The sequence below is a fragment of the Gadus macrocephalus genome, chromosome 11 (assembly GCF_031168955.1).
Source record: "Gadus macrocephalus chromosome 11, ASM3116895v1".
NCBI classification, from domain to species: Eukaryota; Metazoa; Chordata; class Actinopteri; order Gadiformes; family Gadidae; genus Gadus; species Gadus macrocephalus.
In genome coordinates this window covers 12,173,392-12,192,303 of record NC_082392.1, presented here as the reverse complement: position 1 = coordinate 12,192,303, position 18,912 = coordinate 12,173,392, and the positions used below count along the sequence as shown (strand labels likewise).

General features: G+C 47.1%; 1 long non-coding RNA gene across 2 annotated transcripts; it reads right to left on the bottom strand.

The window, feature by feature from the left end:
• Positions 1 to 2,430: 2,430 nt before the first annotated feature.
• Positions 2,431 to 18,223, bottom strand: LOC132467362 (uncharacterized). 2 transcript variants are annotated; one of them, XR_009528011.1, is made up of 5 exons: positions 17,904 to 18,223; positions 16,241 to 16,285; positions 13,307 to 13,656; positions 7,687 to 8,052; positions 2,431 to 4,021 (listed from the first exon to the last, which is right to left on the bottom strand). It is a non-coding gene; the product is annotated as an uncharacterized LOC132467362 (long non-coding RNA). The 2 variants fall into 2 exon arrangements; XR_009528012.1 differs by lacking the exon at positions 16,241 to 16,285.
• Positions 18,224 to 18,912: the final 689 nt, after the last annotated feature.

Genomic DNA, 18,912 nt, shown 5'->3' with positions numbered 1-18,912 from the left:
TCAACGCTTTGGAGGAGAATCAGCTCGTCTAGTATCCTCCAGGACCCTGGCGAGCAGCTCCGCGACCGCCGTCCAACATGGCTGCTGAAGACGCCGGCGTACAGTGTGGCTCCAGCATGCTCTAGCGTGCTGCCTAACACCAACGCGGCGTTCATTTAGGCCTACGGTGCTTGGCCGACGCCGCTCTCCCCCCTTGGCAGCGTGACAAGAACAGTGAATCAGATTATGAGGCCATAAGGCTTCCAAGAAACACTCGGGGCGACGCAAATACAAAACAAGAAAGAAAAAAGAGAAACGACAGCCCGGCGCCGCCTCTGTGGTTCTTAACGCCAGCGTCGAACATAATGTAATTGCAACCTGCCGCGGTTAATAAGGCCACTGTAATATTTGCATATGAGCCGGCGTTTATTTGTAATGCGGCCTCGTTTGGCGGTGCGCTGAGGCCGTAAACAATGGCGGGGCGAGCTGTTAAAATGTACACGAAGGACATGGCGCGGAGAGAGGAAGGGGAGGAGAGGGGAGGGATGGGGACGCTATACGCCGTTCACCAGAATGAAACCTTTTCACCGAGTTACATGAGACGGGACAAAGGAAGGGGGGACAAATGAAAGGAGTGTTGTGATAAACCGGTACTGTAAAGGGTTACGTTTCATTTGTTTTACAGTGGGATTAGCCTCTTTTACATGACAAAGCTAATGAATTGCGAGGGGGCCCCATATGTCGTTGTTGGCGCATTGGCCATATGTGGTGTGAGACAGTGGGACTCGCAGGGGGTACTGTATGGCACGGCGGAAACTGCAAGCGCAACCCAACAGGCAACTCATTACTGCCCCCGATAAAGTCCCTGCCCCGCTCTTTGTTTGCTTTGAATTTGGAAAAAAGGCAATATAGGTCCATGCTTGGTGTGTGTGTGTGTGTGTGCTTGCGATTTTTTCATCTTTTGTGCCAAGTCCATCAATCACACATTTTGGGTTTTCCTTTCAACGCATGGCTGTGTGATGCTCTACCCATCTGCATCTCCTTTTATACTCTAATTGAGTTCTATGTTTCGGCAGGATGTGGGGAAGTTTGTGTTGAGAGGACACACATGTCGTCCATCGCATGAGCGTGCGATATACCGTATATATGTGTGTTATCGTATTGATAAGAGCTTGGTGCTACCGAACATATGAAATCTATTCACATCAATAGCATAGCTCTTTTTTGAACTATTAATTAACTGACTATTTCATTATTCAACCCCAGTTGATCCGCGTGTCTTTGTTTTATTCAGCTGTGGAAACCGTTTTGGTGTGAATTGTGGTTTATTGACAACGTAACAGCGAAAGGTGTGTCCAACTGTAAAGAACTTTCCGGACATTTATGTAGACACACAGTTACTCTGTTAATGGCCCACGAGTACAGTGGTCCTGAACATAGGGGCTCCCTTGGGGGCCACTAGAAGGCTCTATAGTGCGCGGGCTGCAACGGTAGCTGGGTTTGTGTGTGTGCAAAGAAGTAATTTTATTTTATTTGAAAATATAACATAAATATTGAGTTACCTATTACAATAACGTCCTTGTAGCAAATAATTGGGTAAATGCAGGCGGGTTAATAGGAGGATTAAGGGCATTAAAGTGTGTATCTTTTGATTTGTATTTATCGCAGCAGAGCGTGTTTTGAAGGTGGAAGCCCAAGCTAAACATACTGCATTTGAAGTTCCTAGCAATGAGGAAAGATTCCAACCCCTGCTTTATTTTACAAAGAAACGTCTAAACCAAAACATTTGAACCAAAAATATTTGGTAGGGCTTTTATTTTCTTAAGGAATATCTTCTATTTTCATTTCTGGATTGAACTTTCTATCTCGCTATAAGCTCGGTATATGTGACCACTAAACCATCTCACAGTAAAGACAGAAATTAAGCTGTTTTTTTGTCTTTGTTTTCAATGTAAACCTTTATTGAAGATAGTTTCCATACAAAGGCACGTGTGGTGAACAAATAAAAATAAATTGCATAACACGCTCATTTGAAAATGATTAGAAGCAACATATAGACATCAGCATAGATAGACTAGATTTGTGCGAAAATAAGGTTTAGTGAAACCAATAGAATTACAATGAGATCAAAATGCATGTGCATTTAACGGGGGCATTTAATGTCCCTGAAAAGATATCAGAGGAATGATTTTCCTTTTACTTTATTGATTAAAAACATAATTTCAAGCTTATCCATGCAGATAAGTAATTGTCTTGAGCACTGAGATGTACATGATTATCAAAAGAATAATTTGCTAAATTAGGGTCTCCCTTGATCCAATAGCAGAAGGCCTGCATAGATTGTTAAAAAGTAATATTTAAAACATTTGCATAGATTATCAATCGAAATACAAAAAAATTGCCACTTCCCGAAATTTAATATAGAATGAATTAAGCCATGATAGTACCTACTTTATTGCTTTTGTCTGTGTGTGTGTGTGTGTGTGTGTGTGTGTGTGTGTGTGTGTGTGTGTGTGTGTGTGTGTGTGTGTGTGTGTGTGTGTGTGTGTGTGTGTGTGTGTGTGTGTGTGTGTGTGTGTGTGTGTGTGTGTGTGCGTGCGTGCGTGCGTGTGTACGTTTGTGACTGCATGCGTGCTTGGTCGCGCGCGCTCGCGCGTGTGTGTGTGTGTGTGTGTGTGTGTGTCTGTATGTGTGTGTGGATGTGGATGTGGAAATATGTGTGCAGTGAACATGTGATCAATGTCAAAGTCAGGAAATTAAGGCAATGTTTTAGACCACTGTATCAGGCATGTTTCATCTGAAGATGTATTACCGACACGCGAATAGCTACTAGCTGGTAGCTTCTAGATGATAGCTGGTAGCTGCTGGACGATTGCTACTAGTTGATAGCTAGTAATTGCTAGCTAATAACTGGTAGCTAGTAGCTGCTAGCTTGTGGCTAACTAATAGCTAGTAGCTGATAGGTGGTGGCTTCTAGCTACTGGAATGTAGCTGTTAGCTGGCACGTGGAAAAAGCCAAGCATCTCAAAGCCTGGTTAGCTTGAAAGCTAGGATTTAATCACATGGGCTGTATTGAGCCTGGTTCAGCCTCCACCACCCGTGTACCACACACAGTTGTGCCATCAAAAATACTTCATGTATAAATGCTGAACCTGATTAACGTCAGCAGGGAGCCGTGTGGAGAACAGTTCAGGGTTTGTCAGAGACAAATCCACGAGCCTAGCTAAATGTGAGGTCTTAATGAATGCCATTCTTTTAAGAAGTGCACTCCACTTGTGAAAGCTCGCCCACACTCACGGGCAGCACATGCCGTGTAAATCGTATTTTGGTGCCCTAACGTTTAGTGCTTTAACTGTAGACTCCTTTAAATGATTTTCATCAGTAGTCTGAAGCGGTAGTCCTCCTTTTATAAACGTAATTCAACTCATGAGCTAAATAACACACACACATACACACAAAGATAACAAAAATAAACAGTTGCATAGAGTATAAAGACGACAGCTCACTCGTCATCCATTGTGTCAGCTGACACAAAGAGCCGTCCAATCACAGCGCATTATCCTTCACTGCTGCCATGGGTGACACATTCAAATGTCTTCCCAGCATCTACAATCTTTAGAACATAAATGTAACTAAAGTTAGCCAAAAGTTAAGTAATTCAGAATTAATCTATTATGTAAAAATTATGTAGATAGGAATGTTAACAGTTGTGATACAGAGGAATCTTCGTGACAAATGCATTTCTAACCCAAATAGCACAGTTCCATCATTCCCTCTACTGCATCATCTTGTTGAAAATGATTCCTGATTCTCCTGCATGGAAATCTACTGTGATAGAATAGTGCTATGCACCGCTTTGAACAGATAACACAGGGGGCTGTAGGGTAATACTGTTGGTGCACATGTTAAGTCCATGGAGAGCATGTGGAGTGGCTTCTGACATTACGACAGCTTTGCGTTCCATGATGAAACAGTGTTCTCCTCTTCCATTGGGAGTCCATTTTGTTTGTTTCTTTGTTTTCTGCGGGATGAAGCACCAGGCCTGTGAATAGAAAAGTTAAAGAATAAGTTATCGGGTAGAACTATTGGAAGGGTATTTGACTGACACACATTTTTTATCAATGTAAAATAAATCTTCAATGTGCTTCTATGGTCGAAGAAACCAACCTCTGTAGGAATTCATGAGCGCAGAAATTGTTATGGGTGCAGTTTTAAAACAGGGATTTAAGCGTGCATGGCCTTAATCGGGCAGAAGGAGAGCCCACGGCTGCGTGCTGCGAGGCCTTAGGATTGATTGCAGAGCTACCAGGAGCCTGGTACGCTGGGCTCCTTTAATACAAAGAGGAAGCATGTGACTAAGCTAAGCTACGGCTACGTTTGACTTCAGACGTCCTGCCAAATCCAAGTGGCTCGGACGATAGAAACCTAAATATTGATGAAGGGTCACCAAGTAGGGCACGTGGTCAAAGTACTTTTCTTTCTAGGGTAGCTATGGCCAAAAGCTGTTGCTAATTAGCCATAGCATAGCTGCATTACAATGGGCTGAGCAATTATGTAGCGTAGTATTAGCCAGGCTATTAAGCATTACACTCTATCTAAGCAAGGTTGCTTTTAATAAGGGAAGGGGGGGTGGGGGGACGAGACCAGGCCTGCCTAGGCAAAAGGAACTAGCGCACAATGGAAACGTGAGTTAAGATGGACGTGGCGACAGAGAAAAGCAGTTTTGGGTATTGGTGTCGCGTTGAGTTATGGGCATCACTGTGTTGTTTTTGTTGAGGGCCCCGCGATGAATACGCTTGTTAATGGCAAATTTACAGCCCAGCATGGGGCCTAATAAAACCAGGGGAAAGAGCCGATGATGAGAATGATTGGGATTTTGTGCGGGCGCGTGTATGTGTGTATGCCGGGGCCGGGGTGGGGGGCTCGCGGAGGGAGCGGGCGAGGGAGTGGAGGGGATGGAAGGGAGGGAGGGCGGGAGGGAGGGAGGCCAGTGAAAGAAAGAAGAAAGTGGAAGGCACTAGTAATTAAGAGGCTGAAAGGGTGTGAGAGGGGGCGCACACTGCTCAGAGCAAACTTTGCGCTGGGAACCCCCTCTTTGGTCATTTTGGACCTCCACTTATTGAACCAGCCCACCCCTCTCTACTTGTCTTCCCCGCCGCCACCACCACCACCACCACCACCACCACCACCACCACCACCACCACCAGCCCACTCCTCGCTCTGAGTGAATGGTTATCACCGTCCTACAGCGGCCCATCTACAAACAGCCTCCCGCCGCCGGCTGAATGGAGAGCGGAGCTGAACAAACAGTGGGCCTGTCACTTCAATAGGAGCTCCAACCATGAACTCACAGTCCTTCCCAGGCCCCCCCCCCCCCCCCCCCCCCCCCCAGCCCATCAGGGTGAGCGGGATGACGGAGGCAGCGGTGGCTGCCGTGAGACAACAAGAGGGATGGGAGGATGGGAAAGGGGGGTAGGGGGGAATTTCAGGGGAGGGGGAGGGGCAGACAGACATTGGGGGCGGGGGGGGGGGGGACGACGACATACGTGCCAGTGTCGGAGTGGGGGGGACCCCTGCCATAGAGGTTACCAAGGCTGGTGCAGCGGCTGGGGGTGAATGGGGGGAGGGTGCCCCAGCTGCCTGCTGGCCCTCCTCCCCTCTCCTCCCCTCTCCTCCCCTCTCCTCCCCAACACTCTCCAGTCTGGGCTGGAGGGGATGGTGCGGATGGAGGGGATGGAGGAGGTGGTGGTGGAGGGGGAGGATCGTGGTGGGGTTGGTGGGAGAAAGGGGCGACTGGGGGGGTGGTGGCGGTGCTCCGCAGACGGGACAGTGTCTGCTCCCCTGCCCCAAGTCCAAGCTCTTCCAGACTCACTCACACACTCAGACACAAACACACACTCACACACTCAGACACACACACACACACACACACACACACACACACACACACACACACACACACACACACACACATGCACAAACACCCAGCTGCTCGCTCTGCCCACCCCACCTCCCCATACCCCCTTCCACCCCATCACCTTCGCTAGCCCCCAACTCCACCCCACCCCCCCACCCCAGCCCCCCACCCCCTGGGCTCCCATCATCTCATTAGCCAGGGCCAGCCACTCCACTGTCTACTGTTTGCATTGTTTTGAGATCTGCATAATTTACACAGTAAATTGAGAACGGCCCGCAGACCCTTTCTGCTCAATCGACCACCTGTTTAGGGGGCCCGGCCGTGATTGGCGAGCTTGGCATCTGACACAGTTGCCACCGCTCGTCTTCTGCGAGCCAAGGGAAGCCACCATGCCAGCAAAGACGGCTAAGAATTATAAATGAGCAACATCATTGTATCTCATCAAATTAGACAGTGTGCCGTTGATGATCCCGTCTGGGTTCTCCGTTCAGAGGCAGGAAGAGCAGATGTTTCCACTGTTCGGTTTTTGTCACCGCTAAGCCTCCCAACTGGCGATGTCACCTTGGACCTTGGGTGTGAAGGTGCATAAGGGTGTCTAGCCAACACTCCCAGCGGGGGGGTATGAGGTAGGTGACCGAGCGGTCGCTAGATGCCGGCTACTGTAAGTTAGCGTTAGCGTCATCTCTGACCTCCACTTCACGGACACAACGGAGAGCCAGGGGGAACAATGGTGTCCATTGTTTACCGGCTCCCTTGCTTAATCAGGCCCGGGCGACACTAATTGGTGTTTTGGTTTAGACGTTTTTTAAACTCACGGAGCCGCATGGCTGGAATAATAGAGCAACACAACAAGCTTCCTCAGGGAGAACAATGGCTGACTTGTCTGAGCTCTGGGCTGAAACCAGCCGCAGCACAAAGAGTCTTCCAGTGGAGAGACACTTGGCTATCACACTTCTGCTGTCGCCGTCCCTACCTCTCTCTGTCTCTCTCAACTCACTCTGTCCTCTCCCTCTTTTTTGCTCTATATTTCTAAAATATTTTGTGTAGGAGTAATAATATGTGTAGGAGAGTTTTTTTTTAGCTCTTTTTAAATGTCCCAAAAAATGGTAACATTGGATAATTTATAATTTAAATCGAATCATTATGATTCCTCTGTAAAGAATTATCCCTGATTTTTATTAGTTATATTCTCCTTATTGTAGCCGTACGCAGGTATGGAGGATGCGCTGGGAAATACACTGCGTAGCTGATCCAAAATGGCCCCCGCAGCCGCCATGTCAGGGCATCTGCGCCAGGATGGCAGGAGAATTCCAACATGGGAAGGAGAAAACAGGGTGCTTCAAAGCACAGATGCCCAACCACAAGCCCCCTGAAAGCACACTAACAGCAGTGTGATTTAACACGAACGCAAATACAAAACACACACACACACACACACACACACACACACACACACACACACACACACACACACACACACACACACACACACACTTGCACACAGCATCCCCCGCCCCGCTGGCACGTCTTGTGAATTCCATAATTAACAAACGCATCCGAGGTGATTAAACAGCGAGGCTACAGTCGGCTAAAAAGCGGGAAGGAGCGAGCGACGAATAGGAGAGAGAGATAGAACGACCAGTGGACAGTGTTGCCGCGTGTGTATGTGCGTGTGTGTGTGTGTGTTTGTGTGAGCGTGTGTGCGTGGGTGTGTGTGTGATTTTGTACGTACGTGTTTATGAGAACAGAAAATGTGGTGGGCACGGTCGGTGGTGTTGTTAGCACGTTACCTGCTAGCTGTGTAGCATTCCTCCCCCTCCTCCTCCTCCTCTTCCATTTCGTGCCAGCGCGGTTCTTCTAAGATGGTGGCGCGGGCTGCGTACCGCAGCACAGGAAGGCGAGGGACCGAAGCCTGCCGAGGAGGGCGAGAGGACGGATGGGAAGAAGAGGGGGGGGGGTGGTGGTGGTGCTGGTGGGTGGGAGGGTGTTGTGGGAGGCTGATGGTGGGTGGTGGGGGAGGCGATGCAGTGTGAGGGCAGCATCAACACCAGCCCCTCCTCCGCTCCTTGTTGTGAAACTGGTCTCTGCCAGTGTCCCCTCAGTGGAGCGCTGGTGGTGGTGGTGGTGGTGGTGGTGGTGGTGGTGGTGTTGATACCCTGAACAGAGAGTCAGGGAAGAGGGGGGAATCAGGAGGGCATAGCCAGAGCATCTTGTGGTAGTGTGTGGTTCATCCATCACAATACACACACACATACACACACACACACACACACACACACACACACACACACACACACACACACACACACACACACACACACACACATACACACACAAACACACACGCACACACACAAACGGCTTTCTGACAGAGGAGCGCAATCACACGCATGCACACACGCATGGAGCGATGTTCACATAAACATTCATGCAGTCGCACAAACACACATACACACATACACAACACGTTCACACACACACACACACACACACATACACACATACACAACACGTTCACACACACACACACACACACACACACACACACACACACACACACACACACACACACACACACACACACACACACACACACACACACACACACACACAGTGTGCATCTCTCTCACTCTCTTTCTCTCTCTCTCTCTCTCTCGCTCTCTCTCGCTCTCTCTCTCACACACACACACACGTTCACACACACACATGCTCACACCTTTTCATGTCTGTTCTCATGGTACAGTCTGCCCCTGAGCATGCAAATGACTTTCATTATGCAAATGAATGCAAATCAGATCCAACCATCTGAGAATCAAGGCTGGGAAAGGAGAAAAAAACTCGACACAGAGATTGAATGAAAGAATGAAAGAGAAAGGGACAAGAGAGAAATCCTTTTGAGTGGCAGTAGGCATCAAGTTAGGTAAACGCTGTAGAGACAACAACGGCTGAACAATTGGCTAAACACCATTACTTTCTTTTTTGTATATTTATTTATATATATATATGTATATGTATGTGTATGTGTGTGTGTTTTTTCTTTTTACACAGGATGGTGGATTTACATAAGGTTTATGCCTCTGCCCTTGTACTGTAGCACATGTAAACAAAGCTTGATATTTCTGCCGTGTTTTGTGTCTTGAAAATAAAACAGTTCACAATGCTGAATTTTTCCGCATGATTGGAATTGTAAACAGTGTTTTAAGCAATGGAGGCATCTACCAGATGGATTCACAGGCATATGACACAGGCGCACTGCAGTATGAGCTACGCTACGGATTTCCTATTGTCTTATCAGTTAATTCATACCCTGTGTTTTCCCTGTTCAAACACACCCACCATTAGCTTATCATGGCCGACAAATACTAACCTCTGCGGTGTCAAGCCAGCCATTGACAAACAATAAGCCAGCTAAAAGCAATCTTTACATTACACACACTAAACATGATGTGGACATTAAAGGTAGAAAAACAGGTGTGCTTCCGCATTGCAATGAGAACCCACCTGCATCATCATTGGCCGCATGTGGTTTTGGCATCTTACACCTGTACACGCGAAGGCGAGACGCCATCCTCACACTATCGCCTGATCAGAGTCCACACCTCACAGGTTTAGCCAGAGTAGTGCCTTATTTACCCCCAACCACCAACATTGCCACCCCCGACCTCCCCAGCTCAACCACTCCCCCCACACTACCCCACCTCAACCACCACCCCCCCACACAACCCCACAGCCACCACCACCCGGCTTTCAGAAGGCCCAACAATGGGCTGTGAGTAATCGCTGAGCAGAGCATGCTGTCTGATTTTGCTAATACTGTGAAGCAAGTAGAAAGAATCCTCCATTAACGCACGGAGGAGGGGTGGGAGGCTTTTGTCTCAGGGTGTCATGAGAGGGGAAGGCCCCCGTCTGGTGGCAGAAGCTGGGGCTTGGGAGGGTGCCGGCGACAGGGGTGACTTGGAGTGTGGGAGAGTTGGGAGGGGCAGAGCTACAGGGGGTGGGGTACACGTGAAGGGTGGCAAACCTCTCGTAATTGGCACTTGACATTTTTTTTAGCCACTGGTACTAGAGGGGGCCAGCTTTCAAGCCCACTCTGAGTCCTTGTTGGAAAAGTGCCTTATGCAAATATGGAGAATGGCTCTATTGTGAAGCCTCTGATATTAACAGCTCAGGCAACAATGAAATTGTGTGCGTACTCTGGACTCGTAGGTGTGTGAGAGAGAGAGCTAGACAATGGTCGCCGGGGCGGCTTCAGTCTCAACAGGCCCTTGATTGGACGCTTTGCCAAGTCATTTTCTATGAGAATGGGTTTTCTTTTTTTACTGTGGACAGAAGCGTTCACTATAAGCTTCATTAACGAATGACACAAACAAATGCATGATTCTGTTTTACCCAGCCTCTATGGGTGTAATGGGTTGTCCTACTTTTACCCCCTTTTAGTATCTTGTGATACGGAAGGTACAGGTGAGAGACTCCATCTTGTATTACCTTTGCAAGATGCAAAGGTAATACAAGTTCTTTTCTTTCGGGAAACAAATAAATGGCAGGGAAATTCATCTTAAAGCTGTGCACTTTTAGAAGCACTGAAAAAGCTTGGAGTGAAGGCATGGCTAACTGGATTCCATCTTTATCCATGCAGAAATTAAAAAATCATAGTGGGGAGGCAAGCAGAGCGTCAAATCGGACCAAAGACATCACCCCTCCAGTGTCTAAATCCCAGTCCAAAGTACACCTGTTACTGCCAAGTTGCCAAACCTAATCTCCTTTTGTCTGGGTGGGCCTGCTGACTTCAGCAAGTTGAGTTACATTTATTTCTCTCTGAGCTACAGGGTGGCGGAGGTTATGCCACTGTTGTAGCAGTGCAGGGCCCTGCCTTCTGCTTTGGCGAAACACTGAAGGCCCCTTTTTTTTCGAAACCCCATTGGCGTGTTGCGTGGAGAGAAAGAGAGGCAGAGAAAAGGGGCCAAGAATCACTGGGTCTTATTCAGGAAAACGTCTGGCTGCTTGGACCCGGTGGTGCTGAAAGGGACGCAAAGGGGCCCATTGTCCCTCATTGACAAGTGGACTAGCTCTATTGACTGTAAAGACTACTGGTGGGGGGCCGGCATGGCCCGATCACAATGAGTGTTTTTCTACTTGACACTTAGAGTCTAAATCTGCTTGCCTAGTGCATGAAAAAAAATACAGGAACTCCTCCCTCTCCCTCGCTGCCTTCAGTTTCTCCTGCATCCTTTCTCTGCTCTCTTTCTATTTCAGACATTGCCATGGGATAGAGAGAGAAAGAGAGGCAGGGAGTGAGAAAGAGAGGCCGGAGGTGGCTGTTGAGAATGCCAACCAATTCTGTGCCATTTGCAGGCGGATAAATCGAAGGCAGTCTGCTCTGGGGTCCCAAGCGTGAACTGTTAGTGATATAACTGTGCCACACACAGAGACGGCACACAAATCCCAATGTAGCATGACATACATCTCCCTGGGTACAGCTCAGGGTATTGACACAAACCGACTTAATTTCCTCTCTAGGCCACACAGTGCAAGTAACTCAAAGACAAAACTAACCAAGTTAACACAAATCTGGGAAACTGGAAATTTGGAAATATACAACACTCTTTAACAGGAGTTGTTCAAACTAATTGTCTGCTTCCCAATGAATTGGCAATTAATCAAAATAATGAGTCTATTAAGGACAAAGCAACAGAAATCTCCCCAATGCCACAATCAAAATGCAACGACTGTGGCAGTTTTTCCCTGCGAGATCCAGAACCAGAGCATGATATCAGGTAGTACTCAGCCCACAGAGGAGGGGACATCGCCAGCTGTCACTTCCCGTCAAGGCCCTTGTTTCTCTCGCTTGCTCAGCCTTAAGCTTCAAATGTCATACTCAGCACCTGCAATGCAGCAGCCTAGGACGCAGGGCTGGTTCAGATTGACATTGTAAAGCGAGGTCACCATTGCATTCTCACTCGGACGCGGCAGGATGCTTTCAAACCACATGACTCAAGTGTGTGGCCCCCGGTTACCCATTTCATGTTTAGCTTTCTTAAAACGTTTGACATGCATTTACGTATTTCAACACAAGCTTTCGGTAACTAGCCTGCTAGCGACTCAAAGTGATACACTATGAGGAAGGCAACTCAGGCAGGGCCATGGGGAGTAATCCGCTAGTGGCCATACTCAGCTTGACTGCCCATCTAGCATTGATAAGAAGAAAGGAAATCACACCACCAATCAGCTACCTTCACCGCGCCATGGAGGCAAGGACCTGATTGACCAATTACTGCCCTCATGGGCCTATAGGAGGATGAAGCTGTTCGTGCTTCCTCACTCTAAGCTTGCATGACTGGGGTCGAGTGGGGGTGTTGGTGGGGGTTGGTGGTGGGGGGGAGGGTCGTTTTATGCTTGATTGGTCCCTGGACCGCTGGACCCCTTGCGAACACACAGTGGCATTCAACAAGATCACTATCCACCCTTTCCACACTGTAGCACCTCACGTAAAGGAGGCCTTTCCATGGCCCATTCAGGACCAAGCCAACTGTCACGTCAAATCAAACAACAGCCGGGACCCCAAATCAAACATGTCTCCAATGCAATGGAGCGAGGGGGTAAAAAGTAGTTGGGGGCAATCAACAATGCCTAACTCCACCAAACTGGCCTCAAACAAATTCTTGTCTCTTCACTTAGAAGCCTGCGGGGGAGTTGGGAGCCAGGATTAACTGGGAGGGAGCATTCTTAACTTCCACAATCCCATCCAAGTTGGGAGGGGGTCGGGAGCATATGTATAATTCATAGCACCGTATGGAGCGCCTTCCAGTATAATGGCACCCAAATGATTTTCATATTGCATGTTCTTTTGATGTCCAGCACACAAGGAACAGAGCTTGCATTCATGCACTTGCATTCAACAGACGGTTGAGCAAAACCTTGGCTGGCCTGCCGATTAGCCGACGTGTTAACCAGCTTGTGAAAGTCTGCAGCCTGGCTGGGGTGAAGGGGTGCAAGCTATGCTGACCGTTGTTTTGTGATCCAAGACCATGCGATGAACCAGAGGTTGCTACCTCATGCACAGCCCTCATCAGGGGGCTTACGGGAGTTAATGTTAGCCTGTTGTTGTGAGGGTCGTGGCCATAATCGATCTATAAGCCTAATCTATAAGTCAGTATAAGGAGCTTTGAGGATATTTGGCACAGGGGTTTCTGTAGTAATGTTTATCAATAGCTTCAAAACCTCACATGAAACCTTTTACGAAATAAGATGCAATATTAGGCAATCAATGCCAAATACAGAGCAGAGAAATTGCCGATTAGCAAATAACCAAGGGTAATTTTGTATCCTACACCCGCACACATAACCACACCACACAGATGTACACATGCACATAAACACACATAGCATTAAAGAGCAGCTAACACAACTCACCTCAGGTGTTCATGATCGCTCCTCACTCGAGCCGACGTCTTCCTCCGGCTTTGAGCTTGGCTGGGGGGTGTCAGAGAGTGTGTCTTTGTGTGCAGGGTGGAAAGTGGGCGGTGGTGCTGATGTCGATGGTGGAGACAGGTGGCGGCCAGTGGGCGGAGGTGTTCGTTGAGTCACGCTGGGGGGTCTCAATGCCTTTTCAGGAGTGTAATGGGATTCTTGTTACTTTCGGTTATCTAGCTTTATGAAGAATGTACACCACTCATACAGCTAGATAACCAAAGATAACAGCCAACCCCTTCGGCTACCCGTCCTCTCAGGCTCCCGGTGAAACACGTGAACCATATTCAGCCCTGGAGACAGAGAACACATGATGCACTCTGATCAACCCTCCACATGTTCCATCCCCTCAGTACATTCACCCAGTTATTGAATTTGGTCGGTCAGAATTGAACGATATCATACCTTTGTTCTTTTGTTATGACATTGGTTGATTCCTCCTTTGTTTATTGTTAAGACTTGTGACACCACTTAGTAAGTACTCTGATTTAGAACACTCTTGGATTACTTTGTTTCAAATAACTTGGCCAAAAACGTAGCTGAGAAACCAGTTTGATCTGGCTTTGGCTCCAAGGCCAGAGGGCCAGCGCAAACTGGCCACTATACTGCTCTCTATAAAGAGAGCTTGCTATACTGGGGGCAGTATAGTGGCTTGTTGGCGGTGGCTTCAATCCATTGGGGTTCACTCAATAGTGGGGTGGTTAGCTCCAATGCTACGTTGTGTCACATGCTAATAACTTATACATAGAACAATAATCAAACCCTATGAACTGGTTCAGCTTGATTATTATTAAATGGTGCACACAAACGTATGGCAACATACATACACACACCTGCAACACACACACACACACACACACACACACACACACACACACACACACACACACACACACACACGCACACACACACGCACACACACACACACACACACGCACACACACACACAAAAATGCACACATACAAACAATGATGCAGGCAAGCAATTGCAGTCCTACATCTATTCACAGTAGGGACACACGCACACAAACACACACGTCAAAATCCTGGTGACCCAGAAGTAGTAAAGGTTTTTGTGTCTGCCCACATGGCCCGTTGTGGCAGGACCCACCCTCCAGCATCACCAGCCAGCGTGTGCTCGCTCGACCGAGAGGAGGAAGACGGACAGATAGACAGGAGACAGATGGAGAGATACTGGGGACCTTCCACGACACAGGTTGTTGGGAGGAATGCTAGTCTAGCAAACAACAAATAGACTAGCACTGCTCGGCTACTTTGCTCCCTCTCTCATTCTGTATCTCCTCTCCATCTCTCTCTCTGCATCGCTGCCTATTCATTTATATATTTTTCTCTCCCTCTCGCTGAATGTTTCTCTGCCTTTGCTTTCCAACATGATATCACATAAACAGACATGTACACCCCACACACACACACACACACACACACACACACACACACACACACACACACACACACGAACACACACACACACACACACACACACACACACATGCACACACACACATACACACACACACACACACACAAACACACATATGAACACAAATAGAAAATTCACAAGCCATAGTCACAACTCATAATTGCAGAATTCTAATTGTATGAATTATATTAGATGGTAGAATAATCCATCACATTATCGTCAAATAACACTGATAACCAAAGAATATCATTAGGTCAATAAATTATTAAAAGTGCATATTTTAGCATTTTTATTGTGATTTTACATTCCCTGAAATATGTAGTTTCTCAATCTTCTAGCTTTGATTTTTTTTTTATCATCAATTAATTAAATCACCTGAGCTGATGATAAACGTCCTCCAACTGAGTAGCCTAATACCATTTCGACACAATTAGCATTTTGAATTATTAGAGAAATGCGGGTGCACTCTATGGCTAAATATAAAGGGCAACTAATTTAACTGTAAAAAGGGAAAAATAATTAGAATATCATTTCGGCCTATTTTCAATCTTGACCATTTATTGTCTTGCCAGTAATTGGTTTATTTGCTATGAACATCTAATAATTAACTACTGATTCTAAAATAATTTAAACACCTAATTAACTTTTAGGGTAACTTGGAAACATGATGTCTCCTTTTTTAATAAATATTATTAAAAAAAATACATTGTAATTTATTCAATGCCATGTAATATGTGCACCAGCAGTGTCAGTGACCGCATAACTACCCAATGAATCATCAAGGGCCCTCCCTAAATCGAATCAGGCTTCGCCATTGGCCAAGACGAAGTATTACGTGACACTCTGGCGCCTCGAATAGGCCATCATTTAGCCTTGATTTTCATCGAAAACATCGTTACCAGGAGGCTTTAAGCTTACCATCTGAGTTATTGTTTTGTAAACCAAAGACTAGAGAATTAAAACAATTTCGTGCTCGTAGGTTAACAAAATTTGAAAATTTTGGTTATTGGTTATTATCGGGTATATTGCTTACACTGTTTTAAAAGCTCCCGTGTGAAACAAGAACACTAAACCCTTATCCAGCCTGGTGGCATAGACGAGAATGAAGTAATGAACAGAAGGGGTTTGAGTCGAATGTCCACCACAATGTTATAATAACCCTCTGTAATCCATGCTCTCCCTTTAGTCATCCATGTTGCGGCTTGAGACACAAAAGATAACTTCAGCCATCAGTCTTGTGGGTCGTTTCATTGTCTTCTCTACCACTACTTTATCATAAAGTTGAGCAGGGAACAACGAAGCTTTAGGTTAATTGCAGGCCTGAGCAGGTCCACTATTTTAATGTAGCATATTGAAACACGATGTTTTCAGACCTGAAGTGTGTGAGAGGGGATGTCCAGGCAGTAAAGGTAGTAAAACATCAGGTAAACACACACCTGTGCCACGTGAGCTGCGGGAGATGAACGTCGCGCCAGGGGTCCCTGCAAAAATTAATTAGGATTAGGCAAATTTTCTCAAATAGACAAAAGAGCGGGATGATGCAGAACAGAGCAAATGTACCAAACTGTTTTAAGTTCAACATCCAAACGAGGCCCGATCTTTCTTGGGGGAGTATGGATGTTGACAGAAAAGCTGTCTTACCTACTATTAATGCATTCGGCTGGATATAGTATGGTGTGTGTGTGTGTGTGTGTGTGTGTGTGTGTGTGTGTGTGTGTGTGTGTGTGTGTGTGTGTGGGGGGGGGGGGGGGGGGGGGGGGGGGGGGCTTTAAGTGACCGAGTGAGAGAGGGCGCGCACGAGTTTGCGTGTGTGCGTGCGTGTGTGTGGGTGTGTGTGTGTGTGTGTGTGTGTGTGTGTGTGTGTGTGTGTGTGTGTGTGTGTGTGTGTGTGTGTGTGTGTGTGTGTGTGTGTGTGTGTGTGTGTGTGTGTGTGTGATATGTTTCGTCAGAAAAGGGCCTTTCGTTGTGGTTGAATCACATTTAGCTTATGATCATATTTTTATATAGGCATGGACATGTTCATATTTTAAAAGACGACTTTTATCGTGTGATATCACTGATTCGAATTTACCAGAAATCCGCATCCGTCCAAACACTGCTGCTGAAAGACACTACTAGGTTACAACGTGTCGGCGTGAACACGTGCGTCCCCCTCCATATGCCTGGTGTTTAACGCGCCCGTGCAGGGAGGGCATGGTCTCAACCATGTGTCTGTGCTCCTCCACGGTCTCAACCCCTCAGTAATGCTCATGTGTGTGACGCACGTAATTCACAGCGATATTGTCTCATAACCCTCGCGCGTAACACAAACACACACAAAGTCAGAATAGATTCATTTGTTAAAAAAAGAAGAAGAAAAAAGTAACTATAATCTTGTGGAGCTGGGATGCAGATAATCTTTCACAACAGCACTCTTGTTCTTCCATCAGCCAACACCTGTAAGGTAGACCCTAGGCTGCTTCCAGAAGGCCATAGCCTACTAAATCGAAAATATCCTTTAGTCTTACAGCCTACCTTATGCATCAGAGTGTCTCCCAATGACCCCCAAAATACTAATTATATAAACGAAGAAAAATAAACGTTTTCCTTTCCATTTGAAAGAAATCGCACAGCCTATTTGTTACTTTCTATGACCTTTCTGTAAAACATAATTTTCGCAGAATTTATACGTGAATTCGTTTATTCGTATTACGAGCCATAAATATTACAAAAAAGATCATGTTATGGGACTTCCAGGGTCGGTTGTGATGCATGGCGTAGCCTACACAGCCTCATATGTCGCCTGTTTGTCCTGAGAGCCGCTCCATCATCACGCTACCATGTAGTCCTTCAGCATATATAGGCTGCATCTCCGCACCCAGTCGCCAATTTCTGAGGATTAGCCTATATCATTTTAAAGAACTGCCCAAATGCACCTGCTGTTTCCACGTTCGGCTCCCGATCCGAGACTATACGTGACGTGTGATTCGGATTCCATTAATTATCTGTGCGGTTCTCACGCTTCAGGCTGGAATATGCACGAGCATCCTCAATATACCTCCATCACACCACCTTCCGTGCGTTACACATAACATACATGATCAATGCCATCATACTCACCCCGCGGGTTTGTGCGAGTCAAGACGGTCGCGAGTACGCGCTCCAAAAACAGTGAACCGTGCGAGTCCAGAGAAACGGAACGAGTGAGAGCCTGGCGCTCGGCTCGCGCGCTGTCTTGAGCTCTGCGTGGCTGCGGCGCGCGGTGACGTAGCGCTGGCGCCATCCATTCAGCTTTCCGCACGCGGGCTCCCCGGCTCTCGATCGCATACAGCCTACTTAATATATATCCCGGGTGCGCCTCTCGCCTCCCCCCGCGGAGAGCCAAGTGAACTGCTCGACGTCCGTTTTACGCTCGCATTTAAGATGTTGCCTATATGTGAAGTTCAAACATGTCCGCCGAATGACATATAGCAGCGCTAAGGTCCGCCCCTTTATGACACCAACCCAGAGCCGCCGTGTCTCCACCCTCTCGGGCCTCGGTTTGAAATGCTTTATGCTCCTCTATTTATTTTTGGGATTATGATTTTTGGCGCTCTGCTGCCCGTTGGTTTCCCTTCGGACTAAACAGACTAAGATAATATTTGGAAACAGAGAAAAAGAATGAGGACCATCGTTTGTCCACGCTATCCACATTGTCGTTGTGCTTTTGCTGAATTTGTGTCTCAACATGTTTATTATGTTGAGATAAAACGGAGCTTTAATGGACTGTCGGGGTCTTTGATCCGTCCTCTGATCAGAACCTCTTGGGTCTTTTGGGTTGGCTCGTTTTAAACAAGCCCAGTTTGGTCCATGTGGGATTATAAAATGTTCTTGTAATCTTGCCTAGTTTACTAGTATTCGTTTGACACAAAGCCCCCCCCCCCCCCCCCCCCCCTAAGGCGAGACTTGCGTTATACTCATATAGGCCTGCATCAAGTGATCCATTGTCCATTCTTACTCTCCGGTCTTTGATACTCGGGAGTCGCGGTATGTGACCAGACCAGTGCGTATCGCCGGGGGTGAGACCGTGCAAATCAGCTTTTACTGTCACTGCATAGTCCAGACCCCGGAGACAAGAGCCAGAAAGGGG